This window comes from Pseudopipra pipra, chromosome 5 (genome assembly GCF_036250125.1).
Source record: "Pseudopipra pipra isolate bDixPip1 chromosome 5, bDixPip1.hap1, whole genome shotgun sequence".
Taxonomy (NCBI): Eukaryota; Metazoa; Chordata; class Aves; order Passeriformes; family Pipridae; genus Pseudopipra; species Pseudopipra pipra.
The window spans coordinates 17,852,662-17,869,637 of record NC_087553.1 but is presented as its reverse complement, the minus strand read 5'-3'; the positions used below and the strand labels follow the sequence as shown (position 1 = coordinate 17,869,637).

Sequence of the window (16,976 nt, the reverse complement as noted above, 5' to 3'; positions counted from 1 at the left end):
CTGCAATATGTGTAATTATTCAGCTTATGACTCAGTCAGCAGTACTGTATGTGTCAGCATGTAATTCTTTGCTACCTTAAAGTAATGGTCTTCGACCAGTGGTCCAGGAACTATTTCTAAGGGTTTATGAAAGATAATGAGAAAGATGAGGCTATTGTCATTAGGCTTAAATTCATTATTCGGGGGACCATACGTCTGTTTGAAGTGCTTTATAGGTCCATGAGTTTAAATAGGATGAGACCCACGGCTCTAACAGCTTTCTTACCTTCTGATAGTCCCTTACATAGTGCAGTAGCAACACTTCTTTTTTCACCCAGAGTAACAAATAGCAAGAGTACTAGGTTGCACTTTTGTAGAGCAAATTATCACCAGGAAGCTATAATGGTAGCAGTCTAATTGAATTGACGTTTTATGTATTATAAGTGATTATATTTAATGAATTCTATTATGGTATGTATCACCTTGTCTGAGATTTTAGGGGGTAACTGCTACTTTGTGCCAGATGTTGTTGAGAGGAATATTACGAATGGCAATAGTATAAGAAAGGCCATCTCTTTCATGAAGGATTTACATCTAAAATCTAGGTTGTAATACTTTCATTGATACCTGAATTTCATTCTGTGCATTACTTGACAACATCCGCTCCAAAGGTGCAATAAAGTCAATCTAGCTCTAAAAAAAAAGTTGAGATTTAAAAACCATACATGATCGACAAATATCAGCTTAATTTTTATTTTCTCCTGGTTATTGATCAATAACCAGATGTTCAGGGTAGGTTTTCAGCTGTCCTTCAAGAGTATAATTGCTTTATTCCTGGAGCTGAGCCTTAAAAGTCAAAATACTGTGGGAAGTATTGGTAAAATATAAAAGGTTACTGCTTTGCAGTTGGAGCATAATGTAGAATTTGATGCTATGCTTTGTAAGTGCTATAGTCTTGCCTAAAAAGATCATTTGCCTGGGAATTACTGCTAAAGTTGGGGTTGGTGGGACCATCATCTACACTTTGTGGTTTTTCTTCAGGAAATAATCTAATAAATCCTACTCTGAAGAACTGCAATACTTGCTTTTGGATTTCATTTTTTTGTGTGACTCTTGTATATCCAAAAGATATGAGGCCCATGAGCCTTTTCAGCTTTATTTTGTGTGTCCACATTTATCTTAAGTGGCACACAGGCACTGTGATGGCAGATTGCACAGGGGTATTTTTATTAGGAAAGCACAGTAATACGAATAGCTGTAAAATTTGTCTAGACAGAAGAAGAGAGAGACTAAAATAGCAGTGGAACATGGGCAGGAAGGAACAAAATCCAAGTGTGTGTGTTGGCAGGGGGAGTACACAGGGCTGCTTATACCTTCAGGGCAAATCATCAGGAGCACGTTACCGCTGGTAAAGGAAAGTCTTGAGGACAGGCAGAGTCCCAGGGGTGAGAGCTGTCTGAAAAATGAGACAGCTGTGGAAAGGTAGTACCAGACTTTTTAAGTAGGGGTTTTTTTGGCAGTTCAAGATACTCATTTTCTTTTGTCTTTCCTCCATGAAGTTTCAGTGAAGTCTTCATAAAATCTTTCAAGTTGTTATAATGAAATTCGACTTTTCTAACGGTTATAATGAAATTTTCGGAATTTATTCCATGAAAGAGTATGTACAGTAAGGGAAATAGGCAGAAATAAATAAATAAATAAAACCCCAACAAACAAACAAACATGGAAGACTTAGTTTGGTTATGAAAGGTATTTTTTTCTTTAAGTCCAGTGTCCTGGGATCCAATTCACCACTGCCCTCTATTCATTGTCAAGAGATGCTTCACAGATGTGATGCCAATGCCCTTGTGGGGGGGCCTTGCTGTTTCAAGCCTGGACTCTGTTGCTGTTGGGCAACAGATAGAATTTTCAAGTATGTTATAAGTGTAGAAGAGGTCAAAGCATTAGAGTAACCCAGAACTGTGGATAGCTGTTGCCTGGCTGCCGAGCAGTATTTCACTTTGCTATCAGAGTAATACTGAGGGAAATCAAAGAGCACTAAAAACTGGGACACTGGGATGATTGGCTTAGGAGTTAATTTTTTTTTTCCCAAGCTGAATTGGTAGGGCCAGATTTCAGAGCTTTATTCATGTTCAGTAGTAGCCCCATTAAAGGCACATTCCTTCTCCTGACTTTATATACAATTAAAAGGATTACTTCTGAGAGCCAGATCAATGGTATCAAAATCTGGCTTGTACCTCGGCAGAAAAAATGGAGGGAAAGACAGATCATCAAATTCTCTGTGGCTCTAGTGAGAGCAAAGTTAAGAGACACACATAGAGGAAATGATTCCTGATGAGCTGAAATGTAAAATTTTAGTTCAGAACAAGACAGAATTCTGTGGTGATAAGCTGTGGAATTGGATTCTGAGACAAATGGTAAATGCTGGTTGCCTGAAGCTTTTAGTTTGTTTGAAGAACTGCTTAAAGCCATCTTCTGCAGTGTAGTTTCACATATTTATTTTAATTCCTGAAGTGGAGTACAGCTTCAGGAAGGGAGCAGAGGAGCGCAGGGCCCATGTTAGTGTAACCCCAATGCTTGATGCAAATCTTTATGGTGCACCCTTTATGGTAAATATGCATTTTCCAAATGGTGGGAGTACTATAGGGAATATAGAATAAATTGTCATTTTTTGAATTTCAGAAAATTATGCTTAAATTAGAAGTTTAATACTAGAGCGTAAGGATATGTGGAAAAGCATCTATAGCTTAAAGGCTTGCCTACTTCATTGGGTGTGGGCAGAGAAAGTGAGTTTCAAAGCATGTTCTCAAGTGGAAGGTTTGGTATTTGCAACTTAAATCACATGGCATTGTGTGTTTCCTGGGAGGGTGATTCCTGTAACCACCCAACTGTTAACTGTGAGAGTGCAATGAAAAATGTATGCTGTGTTTGTCAGCTGTTTGAACTGCTCAAGCTGGTTACATAAGGTGAAGAAATTCATTACATAAGTTACACCATGAATTGCGAATTGTTTACTTAGTTGTGACAGCCATAGCTCAAGATATTTGTAGGCCGAGAGTTAGTCAGCGAAGACATTTATGAATCATTTTGAATAATGAATAAATTTCAGACTTTATTTGCAGCCTGTTAGCAGACAATTAACAAGGAAAAAAGGATAAAACTTGTCAGAGTTGTATTCAAATTACTCCGTCTGCTCCAGATTACTGACTTAAGCTGAGTAGCTGGGTTTGTACTATTGACTAAATTTGGCAGTTCATATCTTGCTGTAAAATTCCTGAGTCATCTAGACTTTTGAATGTTTTCATGGCTAACTGTATAATTACACTGAGAAAATAGAGTAAGTACATTAATAAGGCTTAATTAAAACACGCATATGTACAAATACTCATGTATATACAAATGGAAGTACCGAAACTTCTGTGTTCTCCTGACTGATCAGACTCAGTAGTACTCTGCCGTGCAAATTCTCTGTGAACTGTGTTTCAAGTCTTTTTTCCTACATTGGTACAGCATTCAAACAGCCTGGTGATGTGTTAGCAATTTCTCTAATTGTAAAAAATGTTGGTGTCTGAATTTTCTTATTTAACCTCTAGCTTTTGCAATAGAATAGCTTGTTCCAGTTCTGGGAAAAAAAAAAAAGCTATATTAGTACTGAGTGGTTTGCCTCCAACACAGTGTACTGAATTTTCTGCCAGTATGATTTTTTCAGGGGAAATCTTACCTTTATTGCAAAAATAATGTGGAAACCCTTTTTTTTAATATGGACTACCCCTTGAGTCTGTGTTCTTGGGGTTTTGTTAACTCCAGGAAAGTCTTATGCTATGGGCTGTTCACTGAAGAACCTTTAGTGTGAGGTGTGGGTAATGGGAGCCACGTGCTACAATGATGAGGGTCTCTGTCCTGTTTTCCTGAATTGTTGGCTAAATAAACTAATTCTAAATAAACTAATCCTCTGGCCTGTGGGACAATGTGGGATCTGGCTGTGTCCTTCCTTCCTCACCTCCAGCCCATGAGAACTCATTAGAGGCACCTGAAGGTCGCTGGTGCTGACAGTCTGTGGTCTGGCTCAGCTGCTGGCTTAGTTGAGGATTATCAGTTCATGGATGCCTGAATCTCCCCTCTCTTCTCTTGGCTGAAGCTTTTGGGGTGATTGACAAATACAGAGATACTGTTGGCTAAAGTGTGTTTTCTTGGAAGAAAAGTAATTCTGGGGCTGGAATGGCCACAGCAAGTTAGCTGTGTGTCAGCAGAGCAGCGTCAAGTTGTCCTAATATAAAATCGCCTCTAGCTCTGGCTCTGATCACCTGTTTGATGTAGTTCTCATGTAGTTTGGTACTTTAGAGGTACCTTGTGGTGATTAATGAATGCTTATCGTTCTGGAGGTCTTCCAGAGGAAAATATTTAATAACTACGCGGGAGTGTTATTGAAATGCACTTCACTGCATAGCAGGGGCAGATTTATGTAATTGTTTCTGTAAATGCTCGTGAATGGATATCCCTGGCAAGGGAATGTCTTAAGAACCTGACCCATGTCAAGACTTCTGACGTTGGCATGTGTGTGGGCCACACCTGCTTTCAAAGGTAGAAGTGACCTCTGCTTCACTCATAGTTCAGAACCAAAGTTACCCTGTGAAGGAGGCAATGAAAATATTGAGAAAGGTCTACGTGGTAGAGATGTGTATGGGGAAAACAAGAAAGAGAAGTTGGCTTTAATGATCAGAGTGCTTGAATCCTGCCTCCTAAAATGTAATGGAGGCATTCAGAGATTGAGGACATAAACTTGAACAGCTCCCTACCTGCCAAATGCTTCTTGCCTGTCAGGGAAATAAAGCAGATCAGCACAGAACTTGGATCTCTACTTGTTAACTGGAGTGAGTTGGGCACGGAGAGTACATAGTCTGAGTCAGGTCCTCAGGGTTACCCAGATTTCACCTGCACTATCCACCTATCAAACATAAGAAGGAAATTTTAAACACAACTGTTGCCTCTCCAAAAGTCAGTTGTTGCTCCAGTCTTACAAGTACTGATGTTTAATGTGAGGGAACAGGGAGCATTTCAACTAGTGAAATATATTGATTTTTTTTTTTTTACTTCAGTACTTTCTAATCATACCAATGGATTTTGTTTTCCCCAAAATAAAGTAGTTTGCAGGCTTTGTGTTTCCACCCATCTTGACTAACTTATTTTAGCAAGGTAAGCCGAAACACAATTTCCCTTAATATTGACATTCTGTTCTCCACTGCTTTTTTGTAGTATTTTGTGTAGATTTCATCGTGAATGAAAAAATCTGTTAAGCAAACCAAACAAAACAACAGCAGGAAAATGAAACTGAGGCAAGTGTGTGAATCAGGAATAATTTTCACATCTACAGTAGAGTGAAAGAAGATGCAGTTTGTTACCAGGCAAAGTAATTTCAGAAATTTTTTTTACCCTTCAGGAGAAAATACTAATTAAAAGTGTTCCCTGCTGCTCTGTTGTAGAAGGCAGCATAGCTCCAATGCTCTTCAGAAGGCTTTGAATGGCTGTGCTGAGCAAGTCTTATGAGTAGGGAATGCTGGCTGTAGTGGAAAGGTGATTGATCCATGTTAAAAATGTTAGCTGAGTAGAGAGTACTTCAAATAATGTAGTGTGGTCGTAGTGACAGAGTATAGAGGAGAATTAAAATATTTAAGTACTCATGTGTTTTTTTGCCTGCTCTCATCCAAGAAATTCAGATCATTCTTTCCATATTCTCCCAACACCTCTGTGTAGGAGGACTAAGGAGAGTTGCTGAATCAGTGTAGTCTTTTCACAAGCAACTGCTATGTATAATCCCAGCCATGAATGTCTTAAGCTACATGCAAAAAAGTAAAATTTTTGCTCTTTTTCCTTGGCTTCCACCAAAAAGTGGGACTTGAGAGGTTTTTTTAGGTTTGGCTTCAGCCTTAACCTGTCTTCTCATAGCTGATGGCCTTGCCCTGCTGATGTGAGTCTTCCTTGCAGCTCTTGCCATCTGTATGAGCTTCTTCTCCCTCACCAACTTTCCACCTCATCTCAAAATATGGAAGAGGATGTGCCCTTTGTCCCTTAACTCCTTTCCATACCTGCCATTATTTATTTGTCTCTACAGGGTATTTTGGGATTTATCATGGGGTGCATGCTAGAGCCAAGTGAAGTAATGTTTTGCTCCAGCTGCTGGAGTAGATCTTTGTTTGCCCTTAAAGAGCAAAGAGAAGCAATGGATGTACTTTAGGTATTGAAGTTGTCCATTCCTTTCAGGCATAACTCTTGTGCTAATTAAGATGCTAATATTAACAAATCTCATGAATCCATTTCCTGTGGCTTTAGCAGGTGTGTTTGCTAACATCTCACATTTGGATTGTGTTGTAGTGAATTTGCCTACTTAGAAATCAAAGTAGACCACTTAGTTGAATTTGGTTACTACAGTGGGACTTGAGTTGGTACAGAGAAACTGGTGATGCCAAGTGATGGAGCCTGTGTACCTGTCCTACCCTGTGTGAGTCAAAGGCAAAATACTCAGATATTGTCTGGGCACAAATCACAAAGGCTAGAATAGCTTCTGCACTGTTTATCCGGACACTTGCTTCAGTTTAGACTGCTTATGGGAGTGACAGAGGATGTGTGAGTTTCTGGGGCAGTCAGAATTCTTTCATATGGAATTTTCCCCTTCTTGATGCTCCTTCACCATTGTCACAACTCACTCACTGCTTAACTGCCTCCAGCTGCAGCTCACTGCCATGGATCAAAAAACTGGGTGGTTTGTAAGCTGAGGAAAATACAAGTATCACACTCTCAAATTGACATTTGACAAGGAAGAGGGCTGAAAAAGGCTCAGTAGTGCTGCTTGTAAATGTATGAAAGAAACAGGCAGCCACCTTGAAAAGAGATTTGTTGTCTTGCCAGGAAGCCACAGGGAAGGAAAGCAGCACAAGCTATGTCCAGTCACCTGAACATCACTCAGCCACAGTTAGTTGTGTGATAGCTTTGCAATAAAACACTTCAGTTGCCTGTGGTCTGTGAGCTGCTCTATTCAGAGCTTTAATTCTCAGAGAATGGGATTTTTGTTTTGACTTCATGGTCGATGGTTACTTAAATACAGAGAGTTCTGCTTGGGAAAGAGTGCTAGTCATGCCAGAGGTGTGTTGGAAATGGAGAGAGGTGCAGAAGGGGGAAACCTTAGTGGTGCTGCATTTTTCTGCTCTCCTTAAAACAAAATGCTTTGATCACCAGATGAAGCAACTAACACAATAGTTCATGTTGATTGATACCACTCAATCATCAGTCCACTTGGCTTCTGCAAAGAACATTAGTGCAGCAGCACTGGCAGAGCATCGATGGAAGTTAATTTTAACGGTAATTTGGAGCCTGGATTATTTCTCTCTTAAAAGGCTTTTATACATGAAATAAATTTTTATTGCTAATTCATTTCATTATCATCTAGTGTGGCTTCATGCTTATTAGTGCAGTTCATTCTTCCTTTTCTGGAACAGGGAAAAGCTATTGCCCCTTCCTAAATACTCATGGCTTGTGAGTGTTGTTTGTAGTTCAGAGAGGTGAACTGCAGGGCTAAGGAAGCAAAGGCTAAACCAATGAAAGAGAAGTTTGTTTTTCATCTTGCAACAACCTGCAGTTCTTCCAGTTGGGTCATTCATGACACAGGAGTCTGGGCCTCCTTGCCAAGACGCTCTGTGGACTCTGGCAGAACTGTACTCAACTTTTCTTGTTGTTCTCCTTCTGAGTAATGGGAACAGTATATAGCCCTAACCCTAATGAAAGATACTGTCAAAACCTTCCATCATGCTTTTTAAATGATGTGGCAGAGCAATACAGCTCATGTGTGAATGCCTCATCTCCCTGCCTGACTGCATCCCTGACGCAGCACAGCTGCACATCCCTGAAAGTATGAGGGTACCTATTTCTGACAAGGCACTCAAGTGATTATCCCTGTCCTTTCTAACTCTAGGCTGAGGATCCAGCAGGCACCAACATTCTCCAGATAGAGATAAGCAATAGACTATATACAGTATAGCTTAAAAAATAATTTAAAAATCTCCTCATAAATATTCTCCTAATAGAAGTATCTGTGGTGGCGTGAGTCTGCTCTTCTCCTGTTAGAAGTGAGACTGGCATTCTTCAACTACGGTGCACAAAGGCCACATGGTATTACTCAGATTCACTTTATAGGATTAGGAATAATAGCTGAAGGGAAAACATGCTCAACTTGATGTCCAGAGCAGCATATTTGGGTCTCTGGTTCTGCAGTGTCAGTGGTGAGAAGTTGCAGAGCTGTCTAGTGCTGAAATGCTTCATGTGTTATGTTACTGCCATGGGTCCTATGCAATCATTTGAAGTAACCCCTCCTTACTGATTTTGTACTTTGTGGCATGGAATCAGGGCTGCAGAATGATCAAAACCTCAGACTTAATTTATCCTAATTGGGCGAAAGGCATCTAATTAAATCAGTAGAGCATGTTGAGGCTCAAAGAAGGCCACAGAGACACTCTGCAGCTTACATGACTATGTACTACTTCCCCATGGGACCTAAAGAGTCTACATGTTCTTGAGTCCTTTTAGGGTACAGGATTCTGAGTCTTCTAAATGACCAGGACTATTTCAGACTCTTGTTTTCTGCCCTGGTGTAATATGAATAATAAAACTACAGACTTGTCCTCAAGGAACAACTCTCGTGGGTAGGTGAGATGTGTGGTTGAGCATCATGAAATCATTCTGCTTGGTTATGTCTTCTCTTGGATCTTGAAAATTAGTAGTATATACAGCTATTTTCTTTCCCTGTTTAAGTGCATCTCCCTGCCTCAGCACAAAATGATCTTATTAGGTGTGATGGTGGAGACATTCAGAAGCACTTGAAATTTTCATAAAATGGTAGAGGAATTGGGTCTGGGACAGTATTAATTTCACGATCACACAGGGCCTGGCCTCATGGGCAACTGGTCCAAGACTGAAGTTCCTTAGCATTGCCACAGGACTGCTGAAATACAATAAATATGACCAAGTCTGTAGGAAATCTAAATAGATAACCAAAGTATTTTTTCTTGTTCCCTTTTTTTCAGGACAACCTAAGTGTTCTTAACTACTATAGTCTATATGTCATGAGTACTTCATGTTTTTCTCTAAAGTAACTTATTGTCATGTAATTTCACAATCAAATCTATATTTCATAGTTGATTGTCTGTAGAGTAATGGATGAATACTCTTATTTTCCCACTCCTTAAGATAACTTGGTTATTTTCCTCTAAGAAAGATTTTTGCTGGAAGGTGGGAAATACTACCTAAAAATTTCTGGTTTCTGCCTCCTGAAAAATTCTCCACTTCTAGGCCACTTGCTCACTCATTTTGGAAAGATGAATAAACCTTAGAAACCCTGGAAGAGTTAGAGGAGAGGTTGGATGGGGCTTTGAGCAACCTGATCCAGTGGAGGATGTCCCTGCAGGGGGGTTAAAATTAGGTAATCTTTAAGGTCCCTTCCAACCCAAACCATTCTATGATTCTATATTGCTCAACTATCTTTTCTTTAATGCAGTCCATTATGAAGTGTTGACATCCAGTCTGGCCCTTGTGTGTGCTCCTGGCAAAGGCTTCTATTTTGTGTGGATGAAGTCAAATTGATGCACATTTAAGCTGTTCATTTTCTGATATTCCAGGATTGGAGTATTTTACCAAGGCTGTGTCCCTGTACTGAGAATCGTTCTCCCTCCCTGTACCCTTTATGTGCTGTGGCTATCTTAAGAAAAGCTGTTTCATCCTTAAGGTGTAAAATCCACCAACTTTGTAAATGAGTTATACAAAGATGTAGGATGATGTTATGAATTTTAGAAACGGGGCTATTTTGTCTTTTATTTTTCCTTTCAGATCTCTGTGCTGGTAGCTCCCTTTCCCCCCCATCCCCCTCCTATTGCACAGTTGTGTAGCTATGAGCATAAGTGCTTGTAAGGGTAACAAACCCTTCCTGTTCACCATATAGGCTTGGATGTTCTTTTCTCCAGGCATGATCATGCCTATCAGTTGCAGGGGGAGGACATGTTAGTCTTTGTTTAGCTGATTCCAGTGTTGCCATACAGCAGATTTGGTTTTCAGTTTGGGGCATTGACTGTTGTGCTAGTGAGCCTGTATTTCTACTGCAGTACGAAACTGGTATTTTGCTTCTCCTTCCTAAGTCTCCTTGTCCTGGGAGTGCTTCCCCAAATCTCAGCCATGTGCATGACACCTTCATCTCTTGTTCCCTTTGAGTTGGGCTGTACTTAAAAATATTTTTGCTGAAAGTGATTTGCATGTAGTTTGCTCACTGAGTTTGTACTGCAGTCCTTTCCTAGTGCTGCATTTGGCTCTTACCCTGGTGGGTGGAATCTCTGGGCAAGATAAGCTTTCAGCTGTTTCTCTTTACTATGATTTTTGTCACAGTCATTGTAATTAAACATGATATTTCAGAACCCTAGGGGATAAGAATAAAGCTAATGACATATTTTCTTAAAGGTTTGGATGTTCTCCAAAGAATGTGCTTTCTGCTAGGTTGGCATGTTGTCTTTGTACTCTTCATCGAAGTGCCTGATGGTCCAGTGGAGGCATGTTAAGAATCATTCTGGATCTTCTTCACCTGATCATGCAGTCAGTGAACTGAAGCCTCATGAGAGGCTGAACACATCCCCTGAAAAAATAAGAGGAAAGAAAATAAGGGAGGGTAGGTTAGCATCTGCCCACTCCTAAGCCATGTTGAAATTCCGTGTAGGGAGTGTTCCATATTGTAATAAGATATTGGTCCCTAACTTGGGACAAGCAGTGATTGCTTACTATCCAAGTTTTTATTGCCTCAATTTTTTATTGGTGTGTTTGGAGGGGTGGAGTAGAGATGTACTGTGTTAAATAACTTACAGTTAAAAGAATGATGGATTAAAGTCTGCATTTAGACCTACAGCAAAGGGGATTGCTTGCACTGTGCATGAATTAGTGTCCACGCATTGGTGTGCAGAGGTAGGAAACAGAAGGCCTGACTTTTGGGTTGGGAATAGTATATAAATTAGTGCTTGGCAATAATCCTGTCTTTAATAAACACTTTCAGCTATTATTGAGAAATATACCGTGCAAGGTATTTTTAGAGTAGTAATTAGAATAGAAAGTAAAGCGTTCATAGAATACAACAGTCTATAATAACACTTGGATTTAGAATTAATGGTACAGATAAAAATGTGTCCAGAAGCACATAGGATGCTGAATCATGGAGTTAATAATTCCTAAAATCAAACATTACAGTTCAAGATTTATCTTTACATATTATACAAAATGAACAACTAGATGGGGAGGAGAGGTATATAACAGGATCAATAAAAGTCTTTCAGGGCACAGATTCTGTTCACTGTATTTGTACAGCATTTGTCCCATGGAGTGTTATCAGAGGCTGCTGAGACACAGGCTTTTATTACAGCTCAGACTAACAGTAAAGACTAAAAGAAAATAAATCCTGAGCTGACAGTGTCTGTTTCCATAGTCTTTCCTCTCCAAATCTGAAGCCATATTGGAACTGGTGAAACTGGTGTTAAAGGCTATTCTGTGCCTTGCGAGTGTTGCTCAGGAATGTGCTCTTCTCTGGACCCATTTACCATGATGGGTCTTTTGGGATGTAGTTGACCCCTCCCCTGTCAGAAGGAGGATCATAAAGCAGGCTCTTGAACTGTAAAGGACTGAATAACACTTAGGGCTGTAAACCTCAGTGGGATTCTGTTGGATTTTAGGCACAGGGGTGGTGGAATGCAGTGGATAGTGACAAAGGTCTTCAGATGTACAATGCTCACCTTTCAGGCAGTGCTTATTGCTGCCATCCATAGACTTCTATTAACTAATGCTGCTCTGTGCACTTTGAATTGTCTTTCAGTCTGTGCATCCTTCTTGACAGGCAGCAGACATATTAAGTCCAGCTTGCACCAGCCAGAACATCTTACATTGCAGTGAGTGCAGTGGGATATTTTCATTCTATGAGCCTCTAATTTGATTTGACATTTCAGATGGGAAGGTGCAAGAAGTGGTAGATGACATTTACTGAATGACAAAAGGGTGTTGTAGGGGAAAGGAACATCATGTCACAATATCCTCCCAAAGCAAATTCCAGTCAGCTCCCCAGTTTTCACTGACCCAGCAGTAGACTGGATGAGAAATTCTCATCCCACATCTTACTACATTTAAATATAAACCAGCTTTGGGTCTAAGCTAGGGTCACATGATTTTAAAACAATCTGTAACTTTATTTGGCATGCAAAAGAAATAATAGATGCTTTTAGACCTACTTGGGTTTTCCCTACTCTGTTCTGTGCCCTGTTACATAAGCTGGGCTGGCTTCTGCCATTTTTTATTTGTGCATTAAACAGTACATCATACACATGTGTGAAAAGAAGTGCCATCAATCTTAGCTCAAATGCTTGGAGACTAGATGCCTTTGGGATTTGGCTTAGAACAACTCAATTCCCTGTTCAAGATCATGCTGGCAACAGGACTTCTCTCCACCACTTTTCCCATAGCTGGCAGCTGTTGGCATACCCTCGTCCTTGCAGGTTTGTGCTGGGGATAAGCAAAGGGAAGGTTGGGGCTGGAGTTAAGTTGGTCCCTTCTCAGGTTGTTTCCCTCTACCCCCATGCAAGGGCAGTTATCCTTTCGATATTTTCGGCTGCTCTGAAATATGTGTTGCTCATCTGGGGCAGAGTGTCTGCAGCAATGCTGAGATTCTAGCCCAAAGTTGTTGACTGAAGTACATTTGAGTGCAGCCAGAACCTGATGCACCAGAAATAAATTACTGTAGCATTTGTGGAGAGGTGCTCAATGTCTAAGCCTTCTGGACATAAGGGCTTATGATGGTATTGCAAAACTCATCACTGGATAAGTAAGGGCACGGGCCAGTCAATTGGAAAAATGTTTTTTGATCACATCCACCAACCTTTCCTATTTCAAATACTTCTTCAAGAATCATTTCCTTCTGAAGGGAGAAACCATTTATGATTTCAGACAGCTGCAGAGAGATTAACAATATCTGTGGTTCATAGGTTTTAGAATGACCAAATTGTGCTTTAGCTCGTCTTGGATTTCACAGTACAGTTGTCTGATCTTCTTACCATCATCTTTATCTTCCTTTCCTTTTCCTTCTAGTTGAGTTTTTCTGTTTGACTATTCAAGGGCAACTTTTAAAATATCTACATAGCGTTTAATTTCTTCAGGCCTTTATTTGATTCAATCCCTTATGTACAACAGTAAGTTCAGTTACAATAGTGCAGCAAACAGCCTTGCAAGTAAAGGACAGTCAGCTGTGAAGTCTTTTGTCCCCCTGAATGCATAGTCCTTTTCAAAGGAAGATGGAGTATCCTTGTAACTTAGTGATGGCAACTCACCAGGTAATAATTTGAACAAGGACAATGCAGGGAATGACTTTAAAGGGAAAGAGCGTGGTCAAACATGAAACTGCTCCTTACTTTGGAGAGCCATTATACATACTACCTGTATAATTTAATGGTCTCTGCTTACCAGGAAACAATCTCAGGGTTCATTTCAAGGTAGTTTCAGTAGCTGTTGTCCATCATGCTGTGTGACCTAAGCAGATACTTGGTAGAGTTTGAGGCAAGAGACTTGAGCTTGAAGGGAGCAACTCTGCTCACTTAGGGATGATCTCATCTGTTAGCTCTACACTGCACATACATTTAATAACTGCAGGGGATCTTTGTCTGGGAAATACTTTTTTGTGTATGAAGTGATGTCTTGAAAGTGTCTTTATTCCAGCCACAGTGCCCTATTTTTTTTTCTTAAATAACTAGAATAGGGACAGCATAAAAAAAAAAGACTAATGAATCTTAGAGAACCCAGATGTACTGAAGAAAGGAATCTTTCCACCAAAGAGAGAATATGTCCAAAGTCTTCTGTTTGCACAGTTTTAAAGTCTCAGAGGAGTCCTTGATGGATGGAGATAGCCTGTCTTAGCAGCACAGGATGTTACAAGCTCAGTGCACGGTATGTTGAGAGAACAGTTTATGAGAATAGTAGGGTGTTTTCTTTCTGGTCTGTCCATGCTGTAGTTTACTCATGGAGGGGAAAACCCAGCCTGGTTGAAAAGCTGATGCTGGATTTTCTTCCTCACTTTATTTCTTTGATAGGCTAGTTGCCTGCTGGTATTTCCATATTTTGGAACTGAAATAATTTCAAATCCTGTTATTTCTCCTGGTTACCTTTAATTTAAAATGTGCAAAAGAGGGTTCATGCTTACGGTGTTGTAATTCCCAAATTTAAGGCAAGCCAATTCACCTTTTATGTGTAACATGAGTTAGAACTTCTGCATATAAGAAAAATGCTTCTTGACTATAAGCCAATCCTTAAGATAGGGTGAAAACACAGCTAATTTTCTAAAAATTAGTCTCATTAATTTGATTTCTGTAAATTCCTGACATATGACTCCTGCCAAGAACTTTATCCTTCCCTCTCCTTTCTCCTTACCACAACTTATGTCCAAGTGAAAGCTGTGAAAGTCTGCCTGCCACTCCCCTCACTCAGTTGTGGGACAAAACCTACATGAAAATAAAGTCATATAGGTCTGTTGCATAGCCCACCTAAGTCCTTTCATTTAAGGGCTGCTCTTCAGAGACTGCTCTAGGTGCTGAATGTAAGTAAGTGTAAGATCCCTGGTAAGTGGGATCTTCTGGGAGATTTGTCTGTGTTAGGTCTCAGCCTTAGTTCCCTAATGTGGCATGCAAGCATCTGAATGATTGTCATGTTGTGATTTCTGCTCTTTAAACACGAGGTTGAAGTGCTACAAGAAAGCGAAACGCCTTCTCCGGCTCAGCAATTGGTGGAGCTAGCTGTAAACTAACAGGGGACACAGAGAAGGCCTTATGCTGCTCTCACTTTAAGAAGTAAAGAGGACTAAATATGTCTAGAAAACCACATTTACATTGCAAAGCAGCATATAAAATAGCTTTTCACAGTACAGAGAGAGGCACCCTTAGACTTCACTGCACGTGATGACAGATCCTCAGCAGAATTAGTGACGTTGGTGGACCCACCCTTATTTTCTTCTTGGCAATCTGGGACCCTGCTTCCTAGACATCTCTTTGAACTAGGTTTCAAAGCTTGTTCATTAAACACCAAGCTTCATGGCAGCATCTTACTATGAGAATCATAAGATGTACATTGATATAAAAGAAACCTGTCATGGAATAGCCATGGCTGTGCTTTTTCTTTGCCTTGACAGCAGTGCTGAGATATTGCTTTGTTCCATGAGCTACTGGGTCATCAGTGAGTTTTTACTGGTAATTGCTGTCTCAGTGACTTTTTATTGATCATTTAATTTCTGCCTCCAAACATGTAGGAGCAAATATTTTTCAGCCCTTTTAACCTCCTTAACTCTTCATTCCTGCTCGGCTTCCCTCTCCCCTGTGGCCAGCCCAAAGCAAATAGGTGGACAAAAAGATTAACAGAAGCCAGGAGATGCCTTCCTCCTCTCTAGTGCCCTGCGGCTTGAAGACTGTTATTAATAGCTGAAGTAAAAAAGTGTTTCATAACCATCCTCTTGCTCCAGCTTCCTTGCCAGCCCCCTTTCCTTGGTCCCTGGAGAGAAAGTGTGAGCTCATCACTTTCCAATGCAAATTCAGCTTTTGGTCTCATACTTGGATTCTTTTCTTATCATGGGTGGAATATTTATGTTCTGCCAGCTGGTTGCTTTAAGCAAGCTGCTCTTTGCTGGGATATCCAGAGAGCATGTGAGGAATAGGCCTGGCAAAAGCTGTTCAAGCACTTTATTTTTTCTCTACTCTGAAGATGTTGCTGTCTGCTCAGTACATGCACACGTGTCTGCACCTCTATCTTTACTCACACAATAGTTGAAAAGAAAATTTAGGTATTTTGGTGTGGAAACAGAAACTGAAATTGAAATGTAGATATGACAGTCTAAAATATGTGGAAGCCCCTCTGTGGAATGTGGTCACTATATAGCCCACACATGACAAAGCTGTTGAATGTGTCTGGAGATCCATTATATTCATGGAATGCTTCCTTTTCATGTGTGCTTTGTATCTGAGTTGTTCTCTATCTCTAGAGATCTCATGGGTTAGTGCTGAAAGTGAGCTGCCAGGTTTTCATCCCAGATGACCTGGGAAGAATGGGAATGGCACACTCTTGTCTATTCCCCCATTTCTGTATGGATAGTACAGTATAGTTACAGTATGCTGGATCCTTTCAACCATCCCCCCTGCTATGTTTTTACAAGACTGCTTTACCAGGCTGAGCATTGTCTAACAAGTTTTACTAAGCTGGAGGCTCTGAGAGAGTCTTTATTTGGAAGTCAAGTGAGATGAGCTGTAAAAGAAAAATGGGAGGAAAAAAGAACAGGAAGGTTCTGCTTCTCACTCTGAAAAATCGTTTGCTCACTTTCCTAATAAAAACCTTTAAGCTGTATGTTCTGTTAATGTATTTGCTGGGTATGTGCCATTTCATGGACAAAATAATATTTATTTTATAAATGTCTCATCCTTTCAGTGGCTCTCAACTCTGAATACAAGCAGGCTTTTCCTTCAGACAAAACAAAAGATGCTGCTATCTTCTGAGTATGGTTCCCCAAAGTTCTGTGTTCATTCCATTTTCTGGTGGTCAGTAAAGACATCTACACATGAAAAGCAAGTTTAAATGACGTTATATATTGAAATATATGGCAATATATATTGAAATATCCCTTTGGCACTGACAGCCTAGCAGGTTGCACTGCAGGCTTTCTGCATTTTACTCAACAGGGAGTATGTAGGTGCCTAATGTGCTTGTTAAGTACATTTATAGTTACATTTAAATAGTTAGGAATTTGTTATTTGTCTTAATGCAGAAAATTGACTCTGAAGCAAAGAGCATGCAAGGGAGTAAGAACCAGTGGTGAAACTTGATCTAATATGGCTGGTAGTTTCAGCTGGAAAAAAACCTGTGAAATTAAGAAAAATGTCTGTTTTAGAATTTTCAAAGTACATTTTTCA

The 16,976-nt window shown here is 40.1% G+C and overlaps 1 protein-coding gene across 1 annotated transcript in view; it reads left to right on the top strand.

Moving 5' to 3' along the window:
- Positions 1–16,976, top strand: part of TMEM178B (transmembrane protein 178B) — a 228,992-nt gene that overhangs the window by 35,995 nt on the left and 176,021 nt on the right. The window lies entirely within an intron of this gene.